General features: G+C 37.6%; 2 protein-coding genes across 2 annotated transcripts in view; both read left to right on the forward strand.

The window, feature by feature from the left end:
- Positions 1-25102, forward strand: part of Sli (slit) — a 122238-nt gene that overhangs the window by 18824 nt on the left and 78312 nt on the right. The gene's annotated exons all lie outside the window — the stretch shown is intronic.
- LOC110380860 (grpE protein homolog, mitochondrial) overlaps positions 2337-25102 on the forward strand; it is a 120007-nt gene continuing 97241 nt past the window's right edge. Inside the window, exon 1 of the mRNA XM_064042976.1 lies at positions 2337-2347. The gene's annotated coding sequence lies outside the window, so the exon portion shown is untranslated. The remainder of the gene's footprint in view (positions 2348-25102) is intronic.

The raw sequence follows: 25102 nt of genomic DNA on the forward strand, positions 1-25102 counted from the left end.
AGTAGCATTCGGGGAGGCCGGCGACACGTGCCCTCCCAAGCACTATGGTATTACACCGACAACTTACATAAGATATAGGGTAGTTTTTAACCGAGTGCGTGGAGTAGTTCCTACGAGACAAAGGTGAAATTACTGGTTGAAGCTAGATAGTATCAAAATGTAAATATAAAACAGCAATAAGAAAACAGTACTCTACCAATGATATATTTAAACTTCCCACAAAACTACTCACCGTGGTAAACTTTATTGATTCTTCGTAATAAAAAACCAATGTTTCCAATTCCGACTAACAAATTAGTGACGAATAGAGCCCACATTACCAAGAATTAATTGCTTACAAATGAATAATTGAAAAAACCGTAGACATCGACATATCGAACGAGGATTATCGATTGTTTGTCGTCTCTAATTTGAAACTGTAACTAGCTCGGTGTATAAATATGCAATCCAAATAAAATTAGGATGAAAGGGCAGAGATGTCCTCCTAGCCGATTATCGGCCAACTGCTCAGGACATAATATATTACATATAGTGTGTAAGCATTTGCGCATACACAAGTTCACTCACTAGCGCGATGGGTCGTCGGTAATCCGACACAACCGGAGAGAGATCAGGCGCAGGACCGACATTTACGTGCTCTCCGATGCACGGGTGAATCAATCACCAACTTCCAGGCTCCGTGCTGCTTTGTGAAGGTTTTAGAAAATCCACAGCGATTTCGGCCCGACCCGGGAATACAAATAAAATTATTTATTCTGATACATTAAGCTAGCTTGCTTGTCAAGTTACATCAAGATACGTTCGGTAGTTTTCATCATAGTTGGGAAAAGGCTAGGCAGATCATGAGATTCTACCTACTATTGAACTCAACCGAAATACTGCGTGAACTGCCGACACCATGATAGTCGATAACCGATATAATACGACGCCGTACACTCTTCACTGTTTACAAGTGACGTGACAGTGAATAGAGTCAATATTGACACGGTAGGGATGGGACGAGTATCGATAGTTGCGTTTATCGATAGTTTAGGTTCTCGATTTTTGGCCTAGGATTTATAATGAATGATGGATATTTTCAATGTTCTTCAGTTGGTGTTATTTAATGTCAGTTGTTTTCCGCGATTTCTCCCACGTCCCGAATAAACTTCTTCCCGTACCCGTATAAAATATGTAAGTATGCTTATGTTAATCATGTTATATTTTTACTTGGGAATAGTGTAGCTTTGAAACAGTGTTAGAGCTTTCCTAGTTGGTCCAACTGTTTCGGCGCCTTTAGATTACAAACAAGCAAACAAGAAAATGTTTCCTCTTTATTTCATTTTTACATATTTATTGAGTGTAACAGACTATAGTAACTATAAATTTAAAGATAACCTACAGAACCACCACGGTTTCTAACTTCCAATTTATTATGAAAACGACTTAGCGACCTAGGCATTCACGATAGTATGACTCAATAATAGAATATCTGCTATTGTAATATATTTATGTATGTAGTACATAATAATTATAAAATATATGATAATTATTTAACTTCTGTTTACATTTCTCACGACAATGTGTGACCTATTAACGGCAGGTCGCTATGTTAGGACTTGTGTACATGAGCGACTTTGCGACTGAGTGACTGACGATAATTCTGTCGCATGTAAGAATGTACTTAGTTATTTTTGTTAGTAAAATTTGGTATTTTAATCGAGCAAATTTTGCAAAAAAATTGGTGTAAAATCCAAAATAAAATGAATTGTTTAACTTTCTGCAAAAGCATAAACTACACTATATAGAAGTACGTATTTAGTTATTAATGCACATATTATGACAACATAGCATTTCGTAAATTTTCTTAAGAATTTATAGCTATCTAATACAGTGAATATTTTATTCAAATGTAATTAGTCTTTTCAGAAATAAAATATGTCTTCAACGCACCTACAGATACAATTTTTGTAACTTATATTACAACATTTTCGTCGCAAAAAACGCAAGTATACACAAAACCTGATGTTAAAATGAATGTCCTACTGATAAGCGCGCCTCGGGCCGCAAGCTCCTGACTAATTAATTATAGTAATTAATGAAATAATTATAGTACACATGTCGTCATGACAAGATAAGTCAAATTATTTGATTTGTGACAAAAGTCAACTTCACCTTTTCCTACTATGTTGGTACGGTAGACCGCATATCAGTGGTAACTGTCATGCACCTTAACTCAATAGTAATAAGTACGATTTTCCTATAAAACTGTTACCACTGACCTGAAGTTGACTGTACTATGTTAATGTCGGTCCTGCTTGTGATCTGTCTCCGGTGGTGTCGGATGGTCGTCCCATCGGGCTATGAGAGTTAAGGAACAGTGAGTGCACCTGTGTCCAAGCAAATGCTCGTGCACTATAATATGTCCTGCGCAGTTGGCTGATCTCCTTACATGAAAACAGCCGCCGTCCACAGGGACGATAATCCGACACCACCGGAGAGAGAACACAAGTAGGACCAACATTTACGTGCTCTCCGATGCACGGGTGTATCAATCACCAACTTCCAGACTACGGGCTGCTTTTGTCAAAGGTTTAACCCACAAAGCGATTTCAGCCCGACCCGGGAATCGAACCTGAGACCTTGTGCTCAGCAGTCACACTTGCGACCACTAGACCAACGAGGCATTACTAAATATGTAAAGACATAAATAAAATAAGTCAAACTATTGCCTAAACCAAGAATCGAACCTCATATGATGCAATTATAACTAATCAGTGAAGGAATTCGATTCTCTTTTATTTCAACGTCAAATAAATCATATTTTTATTACTTTATAAGATATTCTTACGGCATCAGATATTTTTATGCAATCTTTCTATACTAATATAATAAAGAAAAAAAACATTTTGTTTGTTTGTACCGTAAAGACTTCGAAACTACCGAACCGATTTGAAAAATTCTTTCACTGTTGGAAAGCTACACTCTTCCCGAGTAACATAGGATATATTTTATTTTACAAAGGCCGTCAGAATCTGAGAAAACTCTGACACTAGTTTTAGGCTTGTTAGGTGATTACTCATTATTATGCAGCTCACTCGATAAGAAGAATTTTTAGGGTTTATTTTCGTAAAAGTCGTGGTGGCCTAGTGGGTAAAGAACCAACCTCTCAAGTATGAGGGTGTGGGTTCGATTTCAGGTAAGTACCAGTGCAACTTTTCTAAGTTTGTATGTACTTTCTAACTATAATGATCGCCGTGTGAACGTGGCCTATCATTATTTATTTGATCCTTTATTTCAGGCAACTAAGGCCCATAGAAAGTACAATACATAAGTATTAGGTATTGACAAAGTTCACAAGTAATTTTGGCCCAGGGTAACTCCTGTGTATAATCATAAAGATCTCAATACTGGTTGAATTAAGTTATTTATTCACAACTTTGTTACTTACCTTCGCAGATTAAGGGAAAGCTCTACAAACTATATTTTAATGATAACTAGCCGATTGACCGCAGTTTCACTCGCGTCCCGTGGGAACTACTGCCCGTACCGGGATAAAATATAGCCTATGTTAATCGGGAAGAGTGTAGCTTTCTGACAGACAATTTTTTTTTTAATCTGTTCAGAATTTCGGAGCATTTTTTGTTCAGATAGCCAGAATGCCAGTAATTCTGACAGCCAGTCTTACCTAGGGGTATTGGGTGTCCCATATGATGCAGCTAAGTACCAGTATTTTGAAATTATCGAAAGATTTTTGAAACGTAAGCTATCCCCCTTAACATAACGAGTTTATCCGTTTGCGCCCACGCATCTCCTAAACCGCAGTGTTGTCAGTCCATTGTACGTGTATGTCGGTATGTGCGTGCATTTCTCAGCAACCGGCGTTTATCAAGAAGTTTATTGCTTAATATTACTTGCAAACTTAATATGGGTGGTTTTTTTAAACTGGATACAGTTTTGCGGGGGTTTAAGATGGCATGTTATGAGATGATTACAATTCTTTTTAGTTATTACTTACCAATTAACTTTGCAATGAGCTTTTCGTCTTGAAATTATCATCATCTGTCTAGCCCTTTTCTAACTATGTTGGGGTCGGCTTCCAGTCTAACCAGATGCAGCTGAGTACCAGTGCTTTACGAGGAGCGTCTGCCTATCTGACCAACTCAACCCAGTTACCCGGGCTACCCAATACTTCTAGATAAAACTGGTTGTCAGACTTACTGGCTTCTGACTACCCGTAACGACTGCCAAGGATGTTCAATGACAGCCAGGACCTACATTTTAACGTGCCATACGAAACACAGTCAATGGTGACTAACCTCCCCACTCAGAGACATTTAATGTTACTTAAGTCACTCCTTAGTGATGGAATGTCATACAAATCCTTCACTAAGGAATGGCATAAGTAACCATTAAATGTCTCTGAGTGGGGAGTTAAGATATACTGAGAAAGTACATACATACTTAGAAAAGTTGCATTGGTACTTGCCTGACCTAGGATCGAACCCGCGCGAATACTTGAGAGGTTGGTCCTTTACCCACTAGGCTACCCCGAATTGGACTTCTCTCGAATATTCTACGTCAAGCGGCCATCTTGTATTTTTCTGCCATATATAACTTTTCACAGTTCTAACCTAAAAACGTTGAGTTGACAGACGGACGGAAGCTGAGAGTTTCATGTTTATTTTGGCGTTTATTTCTAAAACTGCTCTTATTTTTGTTGATTGAAAAATTCTTTTAGAACCACTACAGACTAAACAGTCGGCTGAGAGTTACGAATTGATTGGCGAAAAACATTTCTTTAAGAAAATCTTGATATCAATCAAAGTCTTCAGAGGCGCGATTCTACTAATTTTACTTAAGCGACATACGATTCACATCCGACTGAGATTCAATCACGACTCAATTACGATTGAAGCGTATGTGGCATTCCGAATTTTTTTCTTTTAAATAAACGTTTTTATCCGTTTCTGTGATTCAATAATGAATCATATTGTCGACAAATTATTTACGATTGCAATATGATTGTAGAGCAAACTACCGTATCTTAGACCAAATGGCAGTCCAATCGCAAACCAATCGAATGTCATTGGAATACGATTGGTCTTACATTAGTAGCAGAATGCCCGCTAAGGTTAAAACTGCTATTGCGATTCAATTTCTATTCAATTTTGACATTATTAACTTAGCAGAATCGGGCCCCTGATGATTAGCAAAAAAACATTTCTTAAAGAAAATCTTGATATCAATCAAAGTCTTCAGTCGGACTGATACCGGCTAAATACCTGATCTTTCTAATATGCGTACTACCATTCATCTTCATACTGATTAATGAGCCCAAACAAACTATCGGCCGACTTAAAGTTTGCAGTGTGTTGAAGATTTTAATGTTTATTTTGGCGTTTATTTCTAAAACTGTTCTTATTTTTGTTGATTGAAAAATTCTTTCGATAATGACGGCTACGTGGTGACGAAATAAATATGGGAAATGGTTGGGCGATGGGATCGTTCCGTTTGACTTCTTATAGGAAATAGAAATACGTTGCTGAGATGTTCAGATGTCAATATTTTTTAATGTAGGTAAGTATTTCGTTTCTGTCAATTTGTTACATTTTCGGGGAAATACACAGAGTTTAATTCTTAGCTTTTTTCACACTGTTATGGTATTTTCATGTGTAATTTGGAAACATACGGATAAAAAGTATAGGAACATCACTGTTGAATTTCATCAAATCCGTTCAGTAGTTTGTGCGTGAGACAACTTCTACGTAGCCAGACATTAACATGCAAAAATCATTAAAAAAAAATTATTTTTTTAAATAAATTGATTTATTTATTTACATATTGATTTCTGAAACTTACGCGAATATCTGTAAAGGATCCGAAACATAATCATCCTTCGAGCCTTTTCCCAACTATATTGGGGTCGGCATCCAGTCTAACCGGATTCAGCTGAGTACCAGTGCTTTACAAGAAGCAACTGCCTATCTGACCTCCTCAACCCAGTTACCCGGGCAACCCAATACCCCTTGGTAAGACTGGTTGTCAGACTTACTGGCTTCTGACTACCCGTAACGACTGCCAAGGATCCGAAACATAATATTAATGATAAATATTAATATAACCGCGAGAAAATCCAAAAAAGTAGTTTTATTTTAATAATTTTTTTATTTATAATTTATGTACACGCTGTTAGTAATAATTTGAAATGGCATAATACAATTGAGTACAAATGTACAATTTCTTTCGTTTACTAAATAAATGAATTTTGTTCTTCTGATTACCCATAATAAAACTGTCTATCTATAAGCACCTATAGTGACGGATTAACGCTTAACGCTGGGCGTTTTAACACCCTCTGCTAACTTCAGAAGGGTCCTAGTATGTAACCAGCTGCTTTTACCCAGGGCTTAAAAGGGAAGTGTCGTTTTATCCCTATAGGGGATAGGCAGAGCTTTAGGAAATATATTTATATGAAGAAGAAACGGCTAGTTTTGTATACTTACAGCAGTTTTTCTTTTCTTTTCGGATGGCACGTTAAACTGTAGGTCCCGGCTGTCATTGAACATCCTTGGCAGTCGTTACGGGTAGTCAGAAGCAAGTAAGTCTGACACCGGTCTAACCAAGGGGTATCGGGTAGCCCGGGTAACTGGGTTGAGGAGGTCAGATAGGCAGTCGCTTCTTGTAAAGCACTAGTACTCAGCTGAATCCGGTTAGACTGCAAGCCGACCCCAACATAGTTGGGACATAGCTAGGCAGATGATGATGATGACAACAGTTAATGACTTTAGAATGAGCTGATTTTGGTGGAACATGTATGTATAAGAATATGATATAATGGTAAGAAACAATGTTACTTGTGAGATGACGGCAGATAGAAGAGTATGGAAGGAGAAAACATGCTGTGGCGATCCCAAATAAAATTGGGATAAGGGCAGGAGGATGATGATGTACGTATAAGAATCACTACTAATCCAGTTTTGAGATAGAATATTCGATCCAAATAAAAAAATAGCTTTTTTAAATATTTTGGGACTTCACTGTTAACAGTGCTTATATCATTTAATCAAATCTAACAAGACAAACTGTCGAATCGAGTCAAACAAATTGATTAAACAAAAGAATTATCGATTCTAGAATCGATTACGCAAATACATGCTGATTTTATTAACATGAGTGTGTTAATGACTCACTAAATAGTTCCCTTGAGAACTTTATAATGTACTAGTTTATGTCGCGGTTTCATTTGCATCCCGAAACTACTTCTCGTATCGGGAAATATATGTCACTCGGAGATAGTGTAGCTTTACATAAGTGAAATAATTTTCCTAATCGGTTCGCGGTAGTTTCGGAGCCAAATAACTACAAACAAAAAATGTTTCTTCTTTCTATAATAATTTATAGACTAGCTTTTTCATCCTGTGGAAACTGCTTTCCAAACCCGAAAAAAATATAGGCTAGGTACTACCTTCCGCACGCGGCTTTGCCCGCGTAGAGTTCGGTTATATCGCGTTTCCAAGAGAATTCTTCAAAAGTCCGGGATAAAAACTATCCTATGTTTTTTCTCAAGGTCAACTTTATCTCTGTACCAAATTCTATTAAAGTCATTTAGTGGTTTAGACGTGAAAGCGTAACAGACAGACAGAGTTACTTTCGCATTTACCTATAATATTAGTAGAGATGTCACCCTGGGATAGTCTAGCTTCCTAACAGTGAAAGTTTAATTTCGGAGCCTTTTAACAAAATTGCCAAACTGAGAACCTGTTTTTCGGAAGTCGGTTAAAAAGCAATCCTATTATTATCCTCTATTATCTTACCAACAATATCCCATGAGACACTATATGTAAAACATAACTCAATTACACAGCTGATAACGGGGTAGTTTCTACCCCATGGGGCGTTTTCAACCCCATCAATTTAGTTTAAACAGGGAGTATGGAAAGATGAGAATGGAGATGCCATGATGCTGGTAGGTCAGGTTTTTAACACGCTTATGTTAGCTTCACTAACATATAGTAATAATAGCTTCACTAGTATATAGTTCACTAACATACATAGTTTATAACTATGTATGTAAGAAAATCTTGGAATCTTAATTTGACCCACTTCCCGGTCTTCGATTAGGATGAAATTTTGCACATGCTCTGAGTTCTGATGGCAATACTAGGTAAGAAACGTCATTTCAAATCCAATATGGCTGCCTCCCTAAGATGGCCGACTAACTATTTGAAATGCGGCCATATTAGATATCGAGATAGGTATAAAAAAGTATAAAGTAATAATGTTAGTTTAGAAAACTCATTTCTATTCCTAGTTCAAATAGCAAGGTGAAGGTGAAGGTGAAGGCATGACAAAAACGATCAGTTACGAGTTATCTAACGAGGCGTTCGGGTTCGTACAAATCGTTCGTACGTTCGTACAGATCGGGCCCTATAAGGGTGGAGCTAGTAACGTTCCTCGTCCCCCTAACACCCGCATATTGTCGCGCTACTTTCTTAAGAGATTTTGCGTTATGGCACCTCCGCTAGTCATTTTGTTCTCCGTGGTTCTAATGCAAATTTTTAGGGTGTGATGGTATGCCAAAGGGTTTGGGTGTCGTTACGGTACCTAGAAATATTAGGGGTCAGTTAGACCCACGTCCAGTGTAAGACTGGTTGTCAGACTTTCTAGATTCTGATTACCCGTGAATGTCAAAGATCTTTAAATGACAGCCGGGACTTCACGTGCCTTCCGAAACACGGGACTTACTTATTAAAAGTGCCTTCCGAAACACGGAGGAACTCGTCATGACAAGATGGTCATTGGTCACCCATTCAGGGACTGATCGTTTCATGTATTGCTTAATCTTATGATCGATCGACCCATGCGACTTTTACTTAGCCATGAGTAAATAAAATATAAGTAGGTACTCATCCCGACGGAATGACATCCCGCACATGGATAAAAGTAGACTGATATTAATACTGATTTTTAAGCTACATTACTGCCAAACTTAATCAAAATTAAACTTCTGGTTTTTTTTTGTGAAACAGACTCAAACATAATACACCCCTCTATTCATTTTGTATTTATTTATTGATCAAAAGGTACATTTTAAGTTGTGTAATGTCCAACAAAACTAGACACTATGTATAGATATTTTAATACAAATTAGTATCTAGCTTTCGCGTTTATAATATTAGTAGCACTAAAAACGGCTACAGCTGTACCTGCATCAAAAAACACAACCCTTCCTTAGTTAACCGGGTAAAACCAGCTTTCATCCGTTTTACCACATCGCCAATCATAAAATTATGCGAAACTACAAGAGTTACGCCAATGGTCATCCCCTATTGAACTTTGCTACCCTTGTATTTTGAATGAACTCACGCGTTGTGTAGGGTGGCTAGGAAGTTGGGTTAATAGGGACTAGAGTTTTTATGGTAGTAGTAAAATATGGGATTATTCTGTAGTAATATTATGAAGTTTTTTGTTTCTTTAAATTTTATTAATTTGAACGCTGATTTTGAAATCAGGAAGTAGGTAACGGTCTTAATTGGAAAATTACTTCAGTGTTGAATCTGCTGGCTCAAGCTGGTGTTCTAAAAAAGCGAGTAAAAATAGTAAAAACATGTTTTTTGTATGTGTTAGAATTAGACATTGGCGATTTTTTTTAACATTTAAAGCACACTTCAAATTAACATTAAAAACCTTAATATCAACATTCTTTCAGCCGGCTAAAAAAGGCAATGATGACTTATGATTATTGAAAACCATAATTTAAAAAATATACATTAATCCCTCAAAAATATATCTAAAAACATTAAAGCCCAAAAATCAAATACTTTAAGGAGTCCTCTTAAAAAATACAATTAAGAATCTATAAAACAACAAAAAACACTAAAAGAAAACAAATAAATTATCTACAGTGCCATTAAAACTGTTTTTATGGTTACCATAGCAACCCCAATATTAGAAGGGGTCGTAAAACCATGATGCAATTTGCTAAGCGCGCCCCCTGGTGGCGCTCGCTTTTTTACACATCAAATATGTATATTTTTTGTTTGTGTAATTAATTATTATTGTACTTTTTTTGGTATTTATGAATGTTAATTTGTAGTAAATAAAATATGTTTTTTTTTGGGTTAAACGATTGTTTTGTAGTTAAAAATGTTGTCGGTTTGTTCTTTGAATGATTCTTCTCGGTAGGTCTTTAAGTTTTATTAGCTTTCGGTTCAGTAGTTTTTAACTGTCAAATAAAAACTAATAGCTATAGGTATATATGTATACCTACTTATTATAGAGCGATTTTAAACTAGAGAAGACTAGTATTTGCAGAAATAACAGCAATTCTGAAAGTCGTTTTAAATTCTAGTACCGTATGTTTCTTATGAAAAAAACCCTGAACCGATTTAGAAAAAAAATGGATTCGCTTACATTGACGAAAGAAGAAAGAAAAAGCATTAATTTTTACAGCTTTTTTTCGAAATATGAGTGAAGAAAGATGTTTTTGCTATTTTAGCAGTCGTTGTTAAACATGCTTGAGGCTGTAAAGCCTAATAAACATTTTACTAACAATTACTATCCAATACAAATAAAAACAATACTTTTCAAACCATAATTCGACATACCTACGAAGAAATTACCCACAGCTAGGTACTAAGTACTACGTCATACCAATTGAAAAGGTCAATGCCCCCATTTTAATAAAATTTAATAATTGACTCGTCACGATCCAAGTGGGGAGGGCATAATACAATATGGTGATATCCCATGGGAGACCAATATTGGATTAAGGGTCCGTTCAGACAGACAGACTCGGAGAGCATTGGCGCGTATTTTTCTTTTCACACAGACCGGAGCCGATCGGCTGCGCGAGCAGAAAAGAGCATGCAATCGGAGCCAAACGTCTGCAAGACCGAGAAAAAGTACGCGATCGAAGCCGATTAGCTCCTCTTATTATTTCACACCAAGCGCCTTCGAGCATTTTAATGACAAAAGCAGTGCATATGCAAAAATAAACCTTACTTCAAATACTAAGTACTCGATTTTCAACGTGTTAAGAATTTGCTCTCCTCTCCGAGCCTTCTATCTGAACGGACCTTAAGGGACTCAAGATTCCTTTGGAAATACGTACCTATTGTATGGTGTTTATATTGTTATGGGTAAGACTAGGTTCTGTTCACGGGTTTGCTCTGGTAATGGGGGTACTTCTTTGATGTATAAGCTAGGCCACTGTTGAGTTTCATCAAAATCTATTCAGTGAGTTTTGCATGAATTTGTTTGATAACAGTATTACACCAAAACTAATCGCGCACATATGTTTGCACACAAAACTTGCAGTCTTGCAGATATTTCAGAAATCTTTATACAAATACTAGCTTGTGCCAGCTATTTCACCCGTGTCCTGTGAGAACTTCCATATAAAAAGTAGTCTACATCTTCCTCGGTAAATAAGGTATCTAACACTTCAAGAACTTTTCAAATCGGTCCAGTAGTTCCTATAATTGGCGCGTTCAAACAAACTCTTCAGCTTTATAATATTAGTATAGAATATTATTAATAATATATTAGGTACCTGAGGTCAGGCGCCTATGATAAATGACACCCGATTTTATCTTTTGCGGTTATGTTACCACATTTTTTTGAGGCCATAGACCCAAAAGGGTCCTTTTTTTGTTCCCAATATCATAATCCATGTGGTGTTTTTAGTAGTTAGTTGAATGAACAATATTAATAAGTTTTTAGGGGTCCAGACCTCAGACAAAAAACCTCTTAAATGAGATCATTCGTTGTCCGTCTGTCTGAACTTTTTAAAAAAGTCTTTCGCTCTAGAAGTCGTCGGCAAAATAAGCTCAGCCGAAACCTTGAGATACCCACTTCTAGACAAAGATTTAATTTTCGCAATGTTTCTGTACGTAGGGTTTTTTATATGACGGCAGATAAAAGAGTGTAGAAAGACATGCTGCGACGACCCCAAATAAAATTGAAATAAGAGCAGCAAAAGGCATTTTTTAAAGGTTATTGGTCAAAAGTATCGTTGGGTTACAAAGTATGTCTTTGCCGGTGACTTACTGCGGATTATAATAACCAATCCTTCCATTTTTTATCAGTTAGAAATTGGAATGTTGACATAGTAAATCATATGAAGCTTATGTTACAATACAATCTCTAATCAAAAAACTGCGGATAGATTATTGAAATTCGCGGTAAGAAGTCAAGAACGACTTTTGCAGTTTATGTTTTCTTCCCTCAATAATTACTTTAGATTATAATCGTCGGCAAGGATATTGAGCCCTGACCTTCACCTGCGCATAAGCGATTTATTGGTTTATTGCCTTAAGTGTACATTGCGCAAAGCGATCCCCACTCTTCCGTCGAGAGCTCAATAGCCGTGCCGATAACTATACCAAAGAGTCTTTACTCTAAACTCTAAGTATCTCTGCCAGTGACTTCTTAGCTAAATTAGCGTAATACATACTTCACTCGACACAGTTCTCACGGCTACTTGTGAATTAGGCCACCGAGTCTAAATGCATTAGTAGCTACAAACTGTCGAAGCTGATAGTTATGTCTGTTGCATAACCGTAAGGGGGATATTAACCAAATGGTTAGTGATGTCATTGCAATCGATATTTTAGTTTATCAAATATTAATATCCTCACTAATATGATTGATATCTGTCCCTAGGTTTATTAAACTTTATGGCAAAATTGCTGAAAAAGTAAAGTTAGAATTTGGTATAAATAGATAGAGCATTGCCTTGGATTCCTCTCCGCTGGAAGTGAAAAGCAAAAAGAGAATTTTCCTACTTAGATAAGTCGATGATCGAAAATAAGTCCACAAAAATATATGAGTGACTATACTGTGATTATAATACAATGCTAAACATATATACCAAGACTCCGCTGTACCTTAAACACCTTAAAAAATTGGAATAATCGTATTCATAAGCTAGGACGTTGCTCCCGCCACCAACTCTGCTGACATTTGAGCATCTCTCATAGTTTTTCCGAGTCTATAGTCAGAAAATATGACACCCAATCCTCCCCAAAGATATCGAGTATATCCGGCTGACTGTATTAAGGAGGTCAGATAGGCAGTATTTCTGTGTAAATCTCTGCTATATCCTATTGGACTGGGAGCTTACTCCAACATAGTTGGGCAAAGACAAAGAAATTATGAGAATTTTGCCAAAGAATCTAGACTTTATGTGTCAGCTAGAGGCACTTATTTCAAAGCACCCATACCTTACCCTAGAGCTCTGCTTACCCCGTAAGGCAGAAGGTCGTAATAATAAACTAACGAGACATGAATGTTGGAGATAACATCTCTAGATCAGGTTACTGGCAGGGGTGAGAAACGGTTGTCGCAAAATTGGTTGGGAGGCAAAGTTTTGTAAAAAAATGTAAGATGCTGTTTTTTTAAGCAAATGAATTGTGTATTATTTATTTACTTTATGTGTTCAAGAAGTTATACAGAGCTATACCTACTTATCTACTAGCTACATAACTGTTTGTTTTTATTTTTGCTTAAGTTTAACTTCGGTTTTCAAAATAATTATGTATTTGAAGAAACGGATTGAGTACTATATTTTGATCTAAAAATACATAATTTATAATAAAAATTGTAAAATTGCTTAATAGAATTAAGTATACATTTTTAAAATGTAATTATGTCTTTATTAAGTTACAAGAAATATCAATCGAGTCTATTCCGAGTACTAGCACTTTCCCACGGCTTCGCTATACCAATACCTACATATGTAGATACATAGAAGATGTCTGAAATATTTGCATCCCAAACATATCTCACACACATAGACAACACTTTGGCACCAAAAATGTTGTCTACGCCTGTTCTCCACAGATAATATCAACAGTTCGTTAAGCAGAACCATTAAGCTCATACGACGCATTGTGACTAGTGATGTCACTACTATTGGGGAACTTAATTCCCCCCAAAAAAGGGTACAAAACTACAAAATTAGGGAACTTATAATTCCCTAAAAAAGGGGAACGGGATTCCTTCAAAGTTTTTCAAAAATCATTTTGGAAAAACTTTGGTAAAAAATATGTTAAGTAACTATTTATTCACAAATCCAAATAAGAGATTCCTAATTTTTAATCGACTTCAAAAACGGAGGTTCTCTGTTTGACCTGTCTGTATGTAAGTGTATGTATATTTGTGCGCAATTATCTTATTTTGTGCTGAACCAATTTGGTTGCAGTTTTCAGCAAGGTATTTATCAGTTTTAGGAGAAGCTTTTAGGTTTGTGATAGAAGTCGATTTAGTTTATTTTTTAAAGAAAAAGTTTAAATTTTAATTAATTACTGACAAACACTCCAAAATTCACCTAAAATATTAGCTAAATACTTAGTAAACAAAACCTCAAATATAACATGACTAATCATCCTAAAAATATCGATAACAAAGGCAACATTACTTACACAACACTAAATTTATCGACAAAAGCACAGCACTAGCCGTTAAGTGATTTACTGGCATTCGTCGCATTCCTTCGTACTACATCTGTCTCGCTCGCTCATGCGTTTAACACATTAGGGGGAAGGAGACAGCTATAATGTTAGAATGTGTAAGATTTTTGGTACTACGAAATATTTTGTAAGTACTTATGTTTGTTTACGTTTAAATGTGATATTTAACCGACTTCCCAAAAAGGAGATAGTCAATTCGCAAGATAATATTTTTTTGTTTGGTCGCCCATTTCTCGATCTTTTATCAACTATTACCTGAGGAGCCTTTTCCCAACTATGTCGGGGTCGGCTTCCAGTCTAACCGGATGTAGCTGAGTACCAGTGTGCCACAAGGAGCGACTGCCTATCTGATCTCCTCAACCCAGTTATTCGGACTGGATCGTATGTTTTTCGATAGTCTAACAATGTTGAAAGGTTCTTCTAAATTAAAAACAGACTTGTGTTGCTGGGGAGTTTGTTGCGCCACTTCTTCTTCCCAGCAATAACATATAGGAAGTGGTGAAGGGTGTGCCTTTTGGGGGCTGTCTTTTGTAAATTTTTGGCATTCAAAAAGTGCTGTTTTGCAGCCAAGTTTGAATGAACGATTTTGGAGTTTCTAACGCTTTGAATGTTCTGGATTAGACAGATCGATCATAAGGTTAAGCAACGCTTGGCTCGGTCGGTCCATTTATTTTATAACGAGTTCCTCCGTGTTCCGGAAGGCACTTTAAACTGTAGGTCCCGGCTGTCATTTGAACATCCTTGGTAGTCGTTACGGGTAGTCAGAAGCCAGTAAGTCTGACAACCAGTCTTATCCTCGGTGTAACTGGGTTGAGGAGGTCAGAGAGGCAGTCTCTCCTTGTAGCACACTGGTACTCAGCTGCATCTGGTTAGACTGGAAGCCGACCCCAACATAGTTGGGAAACGGTTAGACTAATGACTATAGGAGACACGTCCAACCGCGCTTAAAAATATTTTTTGTTATACAGAATCTGTATAAAACCCAAGTCTTTTTTTGGGTTATTCAAATGAACACTTCTTAGTTAAATCTCGTGTTATCAGAGCCGAACTATCAACAGTTAGGAATTAACCTAGTTTTCGAAGTAAAGTGTAAAATAAACACCAAAATTAAGTAAGATTAAAGATAGAGTAGCCTCTATTTTTGGCTTGATAAGTAGACTTTTAGGTCATACTAGCTGTGTCCGTGGTTCCACACGCGTTCTGAAGGAACTACTTCGAGCAACTGGATAAAAAGTAGCTTTAGTCCTTTCTCAGAGTCTAGACTACCTCATCCTGCGAGCCTTTTTCCCTACTATGTTGGGGTCGGCTTCCAGTCTAACCGGATTCAGCTGAGTTCCAGTGCTTTACAAGAAGCGACTGGCCCATCTGACCCCCTCAACCCAGTTACCCGGGCAACCCAATACCCGTTGGTTAGAGTCTAGACTACCTGTGTACAAAATTTTATATAAATCGGTTCAATACTTTTGGCGTGAAAGATTAAAAGACATAGTATCTTTCGCATTTATAATATTAGTAAGGATAGAATGTAATGTAATCCATCAAACAGTTATGTAAATAATGGAAGTAAGTACCTTCATATGTGACCATAAATTAATATAAACTTCGCCAAGTTTTACAAACAAATGGTTCACTGGAATTCGCTATGTCAATTTCGATAACCTGTGCCACAAAGCCTGCGCGCACATTGCAGATGATTTTAATCGGCCTTTGATATTTTTTATTATTAACCGACTTCCCAAAAAGCGGAGGTTCTCAGTTCGACCGTATTTTTTTTTGTATGTTTATTACGCGATTACTCAGCCAGCAAAATTTACTTAGGGACATCCATTAGACACCGACTTCTAGGTCGATGCACCTAAAATTGGAAAAAAGATGGTTTTATTTTTTTTGTAAAAAGTTTTTTCAGTGATTTCAATCAAAGTTTTTAGTCGGTCTGATACCGAACAAATACCTAATCGTTGAGTACTTCCATTCATCTTCATACTGATTTATGAGCAAAAAACAACTATTTCCTGACTAAATCTTCGCAGTGTACGAGCGCTCTAAGTATTTCTCAAAGAAAGAGAGAGAGCCATTGAAGTAAAGCACATTTCTGTCTCAGTAAGCAAATCAACATTTAAAATACTTCGTAAGTGAAATAATTTGTAGACCTATGTTCTGAATCCCACATTAATTTGATACGAACATGATTAATTCTAGAATATTACACATTCCCGTTCCCTCTGACATATTAACGAGAGCTTATCACTGTCAGGTGAAGACAGGCTGTACAAACATGTCTTGTCATGTCATTCATAGATAATATACACACACATACACATACATACAGGAGTGGGTACAGGGTGATGTGTTGTTAGATGCAGGTGAAATAGGGTTATAAGGTTAAAGGGGTATTTAAGGGATGTCTTTAAAAGGGTGATTGGAATTATTTGAAGAATGAATTTATCTTTGCAATATCGTAAATGCGGAAGTAACTCTGATGGTCGCTTTCACGCCAAAACTACTGAATCAATTTAAATCAAAGGTACAAAGATACGTCCTTTCTCGGGTTTCTGAAGCCCATCGGATATAGGCAAGAGATAGTTTTGAATCATTTCCAGGAAATTTTCTCCTGGGGCGTGAGTGTAATCGCGGGACAGAGCTTGTTTGCTTATAACTCGAAAATAACGAAATTTCACGGAACATAAGTACATGGAGTAATTTTCTTATGTAACTTTGCGGTCTACCTTTTGGACCAACCTGTACACATACCTACCTACATACAAAAAGTAGGTGAACAAAAAAAAGAGGATCAAAATTCCTTCGCTAGCTTTTCCATTCGGTTGCATTCGGGTTTTTTATAGTAACCTAACCTTGGGGAATCAATTCTAGAGGATTAATATTGAAAGTAGGTTTACTTAGTTAAATTCAATCTATTTTGAAGTGCTTTCCTACCTGCTAATCAGTTGATGCTAAATTAAGACTATACTTTGAGGATCAGTCTTACCAAGGGGTATCGGGTTGCCCTATTAACTGGACTAGAAGAACCTTTCAACATTGTTAGACTATCGAAGAACATAAGACCCAGTTCTACCAAGGTTTGAGGAGATCAGATAGGCAGTCGCTCCTTGTGGCACACTGGTACTCAGCTACATCCGTGTAGTCTGGAAGCTGACCCCAACGTAGTTGGGAAAAAGCTCGGAGATGATCATATGACAAGACTATATAGTAGCCTCGTTTTTAACTGCCTCGTTGATCTAGCTAGAAGAAAGAGAAGTTGGTGATTAATACACCTGTGCATCGGAGAGCATGTAAATGTCGGTTCTACGCCTGAACTCTCTCCGATCCTGTCGAATTATCGTCCCATCGGACTATAAGAGTGAAGAAATAGTGAGTGCAACTGTGTCTGCGCAAATGCATTGCTATCTTTGTGCGCGAACACATGCTAGCTATGGACCTAAAATACGCTCAAAAATCTTCAAAAACATTAGACTTTTAAACCAGTACTTCCTACACAGATTATCCTGCAGCTCGCAGCAATGAAGATGATACATCAACTGCTATCAAAGCATTAAGTATCAAAAGTGACGTGTGTGATGTATTACTCTGTAGAGGATATTGTTATATGTACTTGTACTTAGATAGTATATGTATATTATACAAGAGTTAACATGCTGTACTGCTTGGATTTGGTGGAAAATAAGCGTTTTTTTTAGTCAATGTTATGAAGAAGAAGCTAAGTCAAAGCCGCGCGGATCGATCGAAACATTTGTAGATGGGTACCCATCTTGTCATGACGAGTTCTTAAGCGTTTCGAAACTCAAGAAGGAAGGAATCTTTGGCAGTGGTTACGGGTACTCAGAAGATATGACAACCGGAATTATAATGTAACTGGGTTGAGGTCAGATAGGCTACTGCCTACGGCATAGAGCAGTAGCTCTATATGGCACTCTAGTACTCGGCTGCATCCTGAAACACACCCCAACATAGTTGAAAAAAGTCTAGGCATGTATAGTAGTGACTTACCGTTATGTAATTTTTCTAAAAAATATAGGAGTTTAGCTTCATCAGCAGCCTTTTTATTGTCACTTTAACTCAGCGCCGATTTGCAATTTCAAGCTCCAAACATTTTTATCCAGGTCCACGAAGTATCTCTCCCAAATCAAATACGGACAAAACCACAGTATATTAGTAACAATGCTACCCATAGAAGCATTATATTAATTATGCGCTACATAACATAATTACTTGCGATGGGCGACGTGCAGTTAAACTCATTGAAGCTATGTCCGACTTACAATTGCTTTACAAGTACTGTTGGGAACTAAAGTGGTTACAGATTGAATATTTTACATCAGACTCTTAACTATAATAAATGCTATATTTTTACACCACAGATTACGGAGGCTATATTTATCATCAGACTTTTTGGATTCTGAACGCTCTATTAGTGTATTTTTTTTTATCAAATTCAGTAGTTTTTCCATGGACATTGAAGGACACTCTCTCATCATCATCCTCCGAGCCTTTTCCCAATCATGTTGGGTTCGGCTTCCAGTCTAACCGGATTCAGCTGAGTACCAGTGCTTTACAAGAAGCGACTGCCCATCTGACCTCCTCAACCCAGTAACCCGGGCAACCCGATACCCCTTTGGTTAGACTGGTGTCAGACTTACTGGCTTCTGACTACCCGTAACGACTGCCAAGGATGTTCAATGACAGCCGGGACCTACAGTTTAACGTGCCATCCGAAACACAGCCAATGGTGTCTAAGATATACTTACAAAGTACATACAAACTTAGAAAAGTTGCATTGGTACTTGCCTGACCTGGGATCGAACCCGCGCCCTCGTACTTGAGGTTGGTCCTTTACCCACTTGTAAAGGCATCCTAGGATTGTAGGCCACGGCATCCGTTCTCGTATAAGGAGATTAGCCAGCTGCGCAGGACATAATTATGTGTATCTTCATTCTCATACCTCTATGGGATGACAATCCGACACCAGCAGAGAGAGATCACAAGCACCGACCGACCGAGACAGAACCGACATTAACGTGCTCTCTGATGCACGGGTGTATCAATCACCTATCCCGACCAGTCAAAAAAATGTGCTTATACTCTTGTGAATGCAATAATTTGTGTCATTTTATAACCACTATAGTTCTTCTAAAGCTTGTCTCCTCACCAGTACACAGTCGCGTGTCATCCGTCGCTCTTAGTTAGGACCCCTCGACAGTCCTCCGGCATCGACTGAGCTAATGGATTTATGTTACCAGTTGCCAGGATATGCAAGTTTGGCGCTTCTTTAGCGGTTTAGTTAGGTACTGATGTGTGCAGTTTTTGAACCTCCTGTCTAAGTAACAGCTGCACGGGTCTATCGATTATAATGTAGACTGAAAATAGAGGTCATGTGGAGACGTCCACCAACGAGGTGGACAGACGACCCTATAAAGGTCGCCGGAAGACGCTGGATGCAGGTCGCCTCCAACAGGTACCTATCTGTGGAGAGCTAAGGGGGAGGCCTATGTTCAGCAGTGGACGTCCGCCGGCTGAGATGATGATGATGATGATGATGAAATACAAATTCTTAAACAGGCCTAATCAAAATAGGTACATATCAACTTGATTTGATAAGGCTAAGCAACGATTGGATCAGTCGGTACGTGGATGGGTGACTATCTTATCATGACAAGTTCTTCCGTGTTTCGGAATGCATGTTAAATTGGTGGGTGTCATCTCAGTTTGAAAATGTTTGGCAATCGTTACGGGTGGGTAGCCAGAAAGTTTGACAACTAGTCTTACCAAGGGGTATCGGGTTGCCTAGGTAACTGGGTTGTGGAGTTCAGAGAGGCAATCGCTCTATGTAAAGCACTGGTACTTAGCTGCATCTGGTTAGACTGGAAGCCGACCCTAACATAGTTGCAATCTTTTTTTGTATGAAAAAGTAAAGTAGGGTGAAATCGGCCAACTACTACATTGTGCCAACACAACAAAACTATAGTCAACCCACAGGTAAACCATTATACTTAAAGCGTCAAACCTCTTTGCCAATTAAAAACAAGAATAGACACAGTAGCTTTCACCTGGTTTTGTCCGCATGTGACACACGAACAAACACACAGACAGACAGACGGACAGACAAAAAGCCTAGGAATTTAATTAAAATGTCACGTTTGACGGCTACCCGCTGAGTTTAGGGGTCCGCTTAAGGAGGACCTTAGAGCAATTTACTTAGTGGATACGAAATTGCCGTACCTCTAAAGGTATTTTTTTATACATAGATATTTTATCTCAAGAAAAAGTCGTGGTGGCCTAGTGGGCAAAGAACCAACCTCTCGAGTATGAGGGCGCGGGTTCGATTCCAGGTTAGGCAAGTACCAATGCAACTTTTCTAAGTTTGTATGTACTTTCTAAGTATATCTTAGACACCAATGACTGTGTTTCGGATGGCACGTTAAACTGTAGGTCCCGGCTGTCATTGAACATCCTTGGCAGTCGTTACGGGTAGTCAGAAGCCAGTAAGTCTGACACCAGTCTAACCAAGGGGTATTGGGTTGCCCGGGTAACTGGGTTGAGGAGGTCAGGCAGGGCAGTCGCTCCTTGTAAAGCATTGGTACTCAGCTACATCCGGTTAGACTGGAAGCCGACCCCAACATAGTTTGGGAAAAGGCTCGGAGGATGATAATATTTTATCTCAAGAAATCGGGTAAACCATACTCGTGTGTGTAAATGTACATGTATTTGTATGCAATGTACGAGAACAAAATCACTAGCGGAGATGTCATACATAACGCAAAATCTCATAAGAAAGTAGCGCGTCAAAATGCAGGTGTTTAGGGGACGAGGAACATTACTTACTAGCCTTACATGCCTTTTATGGAACACGCCAATTCCCCCAGTTCCCGCCAATGTAGACCAATCTTTGCCATATTGATTTTGACTTGACAAGGAACCCGGACGTCTCGTTAGTTCTAGTAACTGATCACGCCTACCGCACGTTGCTTGAGCTACAAGAAGGCGCCTGACCTACCTTCCTTATGGCATCTCCGCTATGTTTCCTTCCTCTGTGGTTTGCTGACTTACCATGGCGGGTCAGTTTGTTAAATGCTCTTAGAGAACCCTTTTGGACCGAAATTATACTTGTGTAATTATAAGGCTGTCAAGATAAATTAAATTTCGTGTAAAATTTAACAAGTTTGGGCTGGTTTTTCAATTTGTGTAATTGGGGTTAAATTATTTTTGGCCTAGTTTTTATCTTGACCTTGTTTCGTAGATAATATTTTAGATAAATCTCTTATCAATGTCATTTTACTTATTTGACTAATATGTTTAATAATTTATGTAGGTACTTAAATAATAATTTACTAAATGAAACGATTAAAAATAGTAAAAACAAGAAATCTAATACATATTTCACATTTACAAGTTTTTTTTAAACTTAATACAAAAGCATAGCAAATTACAGGTCCAAAAGGCAACTCATTTTTATGAATGATCGAATTTGAAAATCATTACATATACAAAAAAAACTTAAACCGATCATGGTCATATAATTTTTTACTATACATACTTAAAACACCAATATACTTTAAATCACCCATAACCTTTTTAAAAAGGCGTGAACTACAATAAATAATATACGGAACCCGCCAAAATACTTTGAAAAAACACTACACAATACCATTCTACTAGGTGTCAAACTTTGACAATAGACTTTTGACGTTTCAATTGTCAAGTATTTTTTTTTATAAACCGCCTATGGTAGCCGGCCATTCAGCCTTTCTTAATTAAGAAGTGAGAAAAAAAACATGATTTATGACTTCTTAAAGTCGGTTTGGACTTTGCTGAATTCAAGGTTTTTGTGTATTAATAAGTGTTGTGTAATAAATTGAGTTCATGTTTAATTATTTTAATTCTGTTTTATACGTTTCTGATTCTAACTAGCGCGTTTGTTTCTTGATATTGTGTGCTATTTTGGTGCCTGTAGTAATAAGTAATCTGTGCCGTGCTTATAATATAAATCGAGAAATGGGCTATCAAATGCAGAAATCCTTTTTCAAATCCGACTGGTAGTTCCCGAGTGAAGCGCTTTTAAACAAACGAATACTTCAAGTTTTAAACAATTGATATAAAAATTAAGAACATAAGGCCAGTAGTTTAAAAAATATATTTAATCATTCAATCCTGTTACGAGAGCTATCCTGGAAAATAGGTGAAGCCACGAAGCGGCTAGTGTATATATCTATACTTATATTATAAAAGCTCCGAAAAAACTGAACCTATTTTAAAAATTCTTTCACTGTAAAAAGCTACACTATCCCCGACTAACAACGGCTATTTTTTAACCATGTACCTACATGAAGAAGTTTCCTCATAACCGAGGTGAAACCATGAGACACAGCTAATACTCATCATCATCTCCCGAGCCTTTTCCCAACTATGTTGGGGTCGGCTTCAAGTCTAACCGCATGCAGCTGAGTACCAGTGTGCCGCAAGGAGCGACTGCCTATCTGACCTCCTCAACCCAGTTATCTACCAGAGAAACAGATAGTACTTGTAAATTCCATCCACATAATGACCGCGGTAAGCATACCTTAATCTCACGAATCTATCGATCAATATGTCTGCTAGTTAGAACAGTCAGTAATAAATCAATTGGTAGTTAAATAGTTAACTGCAATTCCTACCTATTCGCTAACTGTGAGTCATACAAATAATAATAGGCGAAGTACATAATAAAATATATGTACATAGGGTTTTTTTGGGATTCTGTATGAACACAGTGACAACCCGTGTCATAACCATTTACTCATTAACACCTAATGATCTCCACAACCCAGTAACCCGGGCAACCATCATCTGCCGAGCCTTTTCTCAACTATGTTTTGGTCGGCTTCCAGTCTAACCGGATGCAGCTGAGTACCAGTGTGCCACAAGCAGCGACTGCCTATCTGAATTCATATATCTTTCTTGTTTTTACTTTGTCCCCTAAAAGCTCTAAAACTACTGAACTGATTTGAAAAATTCTTTCGCCGTTATGAAGTTACACTCTTCCCGAGTAACATATAAGCTACCTATATCTTATCCCGGTACATGCAGTAGTTCCCATTTGATGCGGGTGAAACCGTGGCAAAAAGGCTAGTCTTGATTATATTCAGTGTGTACACTGCCTTATCACAGCTTGTCAGTGGACTTAGATTAGTATAGTATAAGCCCCGTTGAAGTGTTAAATATATTACTGACATAAACTGCTTTAATAAGATTGCTAATCATTGTGCTGTTCTTATACGGAACTACGGAACTCAATATTCCATCCGATACACACTCTTATTTTTTTGTTATGCATTTGTTATGACGAATTCATCCGTGTTTCGGTGCGCGCGATAAACTGTAGGTCCCGAATTTGAACATCTTTGGCAGTCGTTACCCGTATTCAGAAGCCAGTAAGTCTGACAACCAGTCTTGCCAAGGGTTTCATCCATTTGTAAAAAAACTATTGAGACGATATATTTTTTTTTAATGGGTATTGTCCGGGTAACTGAGTTGAAGAAATGAAATGAAATGAAATCGTTTATTTTGCAAGTTGGACATTACATCACTTTCACACGTCATTTTAAGAACGCTGAGGTCGGCATTTCCTAACTGACTGATCCCTGAGAAGAAACGCCGAAACAAACTCAAGGGAGAGAAGATAGACAGTTCTCAGCTACATACAGTTAGACTGGAAGCCGACCACAACATAGTTGCGAAAACTCCAGCAGATTATGACTAACTAGCCGTTTTCCCGTCGTTTCACCACCACCGTCCCGTGGGAACTACTGCCCACAACGGGATAAAATATAACCTATGTTACTCGGGAAGAGTGTAGCTTTCCTACAGTGAAAGAATTTGTCAAATCGTTTCAGTAGTTTCAGAGCCTTTAAATAATCAAACAAAAGAATGTTTCCTCTTTATTATACTACCAAAGAAGTACAAATTTCTTTCGCTAATAACCCATGACCAGCCGATTATTTTTAACCGAATAATCGTTCCTCGATTAGCTTCAACGAGGTTGATCACTCGATTACTCAGACGAGGCAGCCGGAAATAATCGATACAAAGGTATTCTGCAATCATTGATTTGGATATACATATGTATATGAAGATAGAATGCCAATGTTTCTAATTGTTTGGGTCAACAACTTTGATTGTAAGATTTAAAGCTTTCTAATTGAATTTTAAAAGTTTTTGGTGAATTAAAATGTCGCGGTGGCCTAGTGGTTAGTACCTGCTTCTTTAGTGGGTATTAATTTAACTTTTTAAGTTTTTACCTATGTTGGGCGTAAATCCAACAAATAAATAGAAAAACTCGAATGGTAGAAATATGGTATATTGGTTGTTAAAATGTTAATGGTTAATGGTATGAGCAAACGCGGCTTGGTTGGTGACCGATCGTTAACTAACTTTATAATAATTTTAATATTATAACTAAGTATTTGGGTCAGCGTGGAACTGCTGACTGCGCGCGCGATTGACATCAATAAACTGTACTTTGTACATATTCCCGGGGGACTGGATGATGAGGGTGCATAGTGATACAAGATGATAAAACAATAATATGGTGCAATTTACAAGATGATAGTAACATAAAACTCTTAAATATTCAATTTATTACAGTCTCTATTCCA

This window comes from Helicoverpa armigera, chromosome 30 (assembly GCF_030705265.1).
Source record: "Helicoverpa armigera isolate CAAS_96S chromosome 30, ASM3070526v1, whole genome shotgun sequence".
Classification (NCBI taxonomy): domain Eukaryota; kingdom Metazoa; phylum Arthropoda; class Insecta; order Lepidoptera; family Noctuidae; genus Helicoverpa; species Helicoverpa armigera.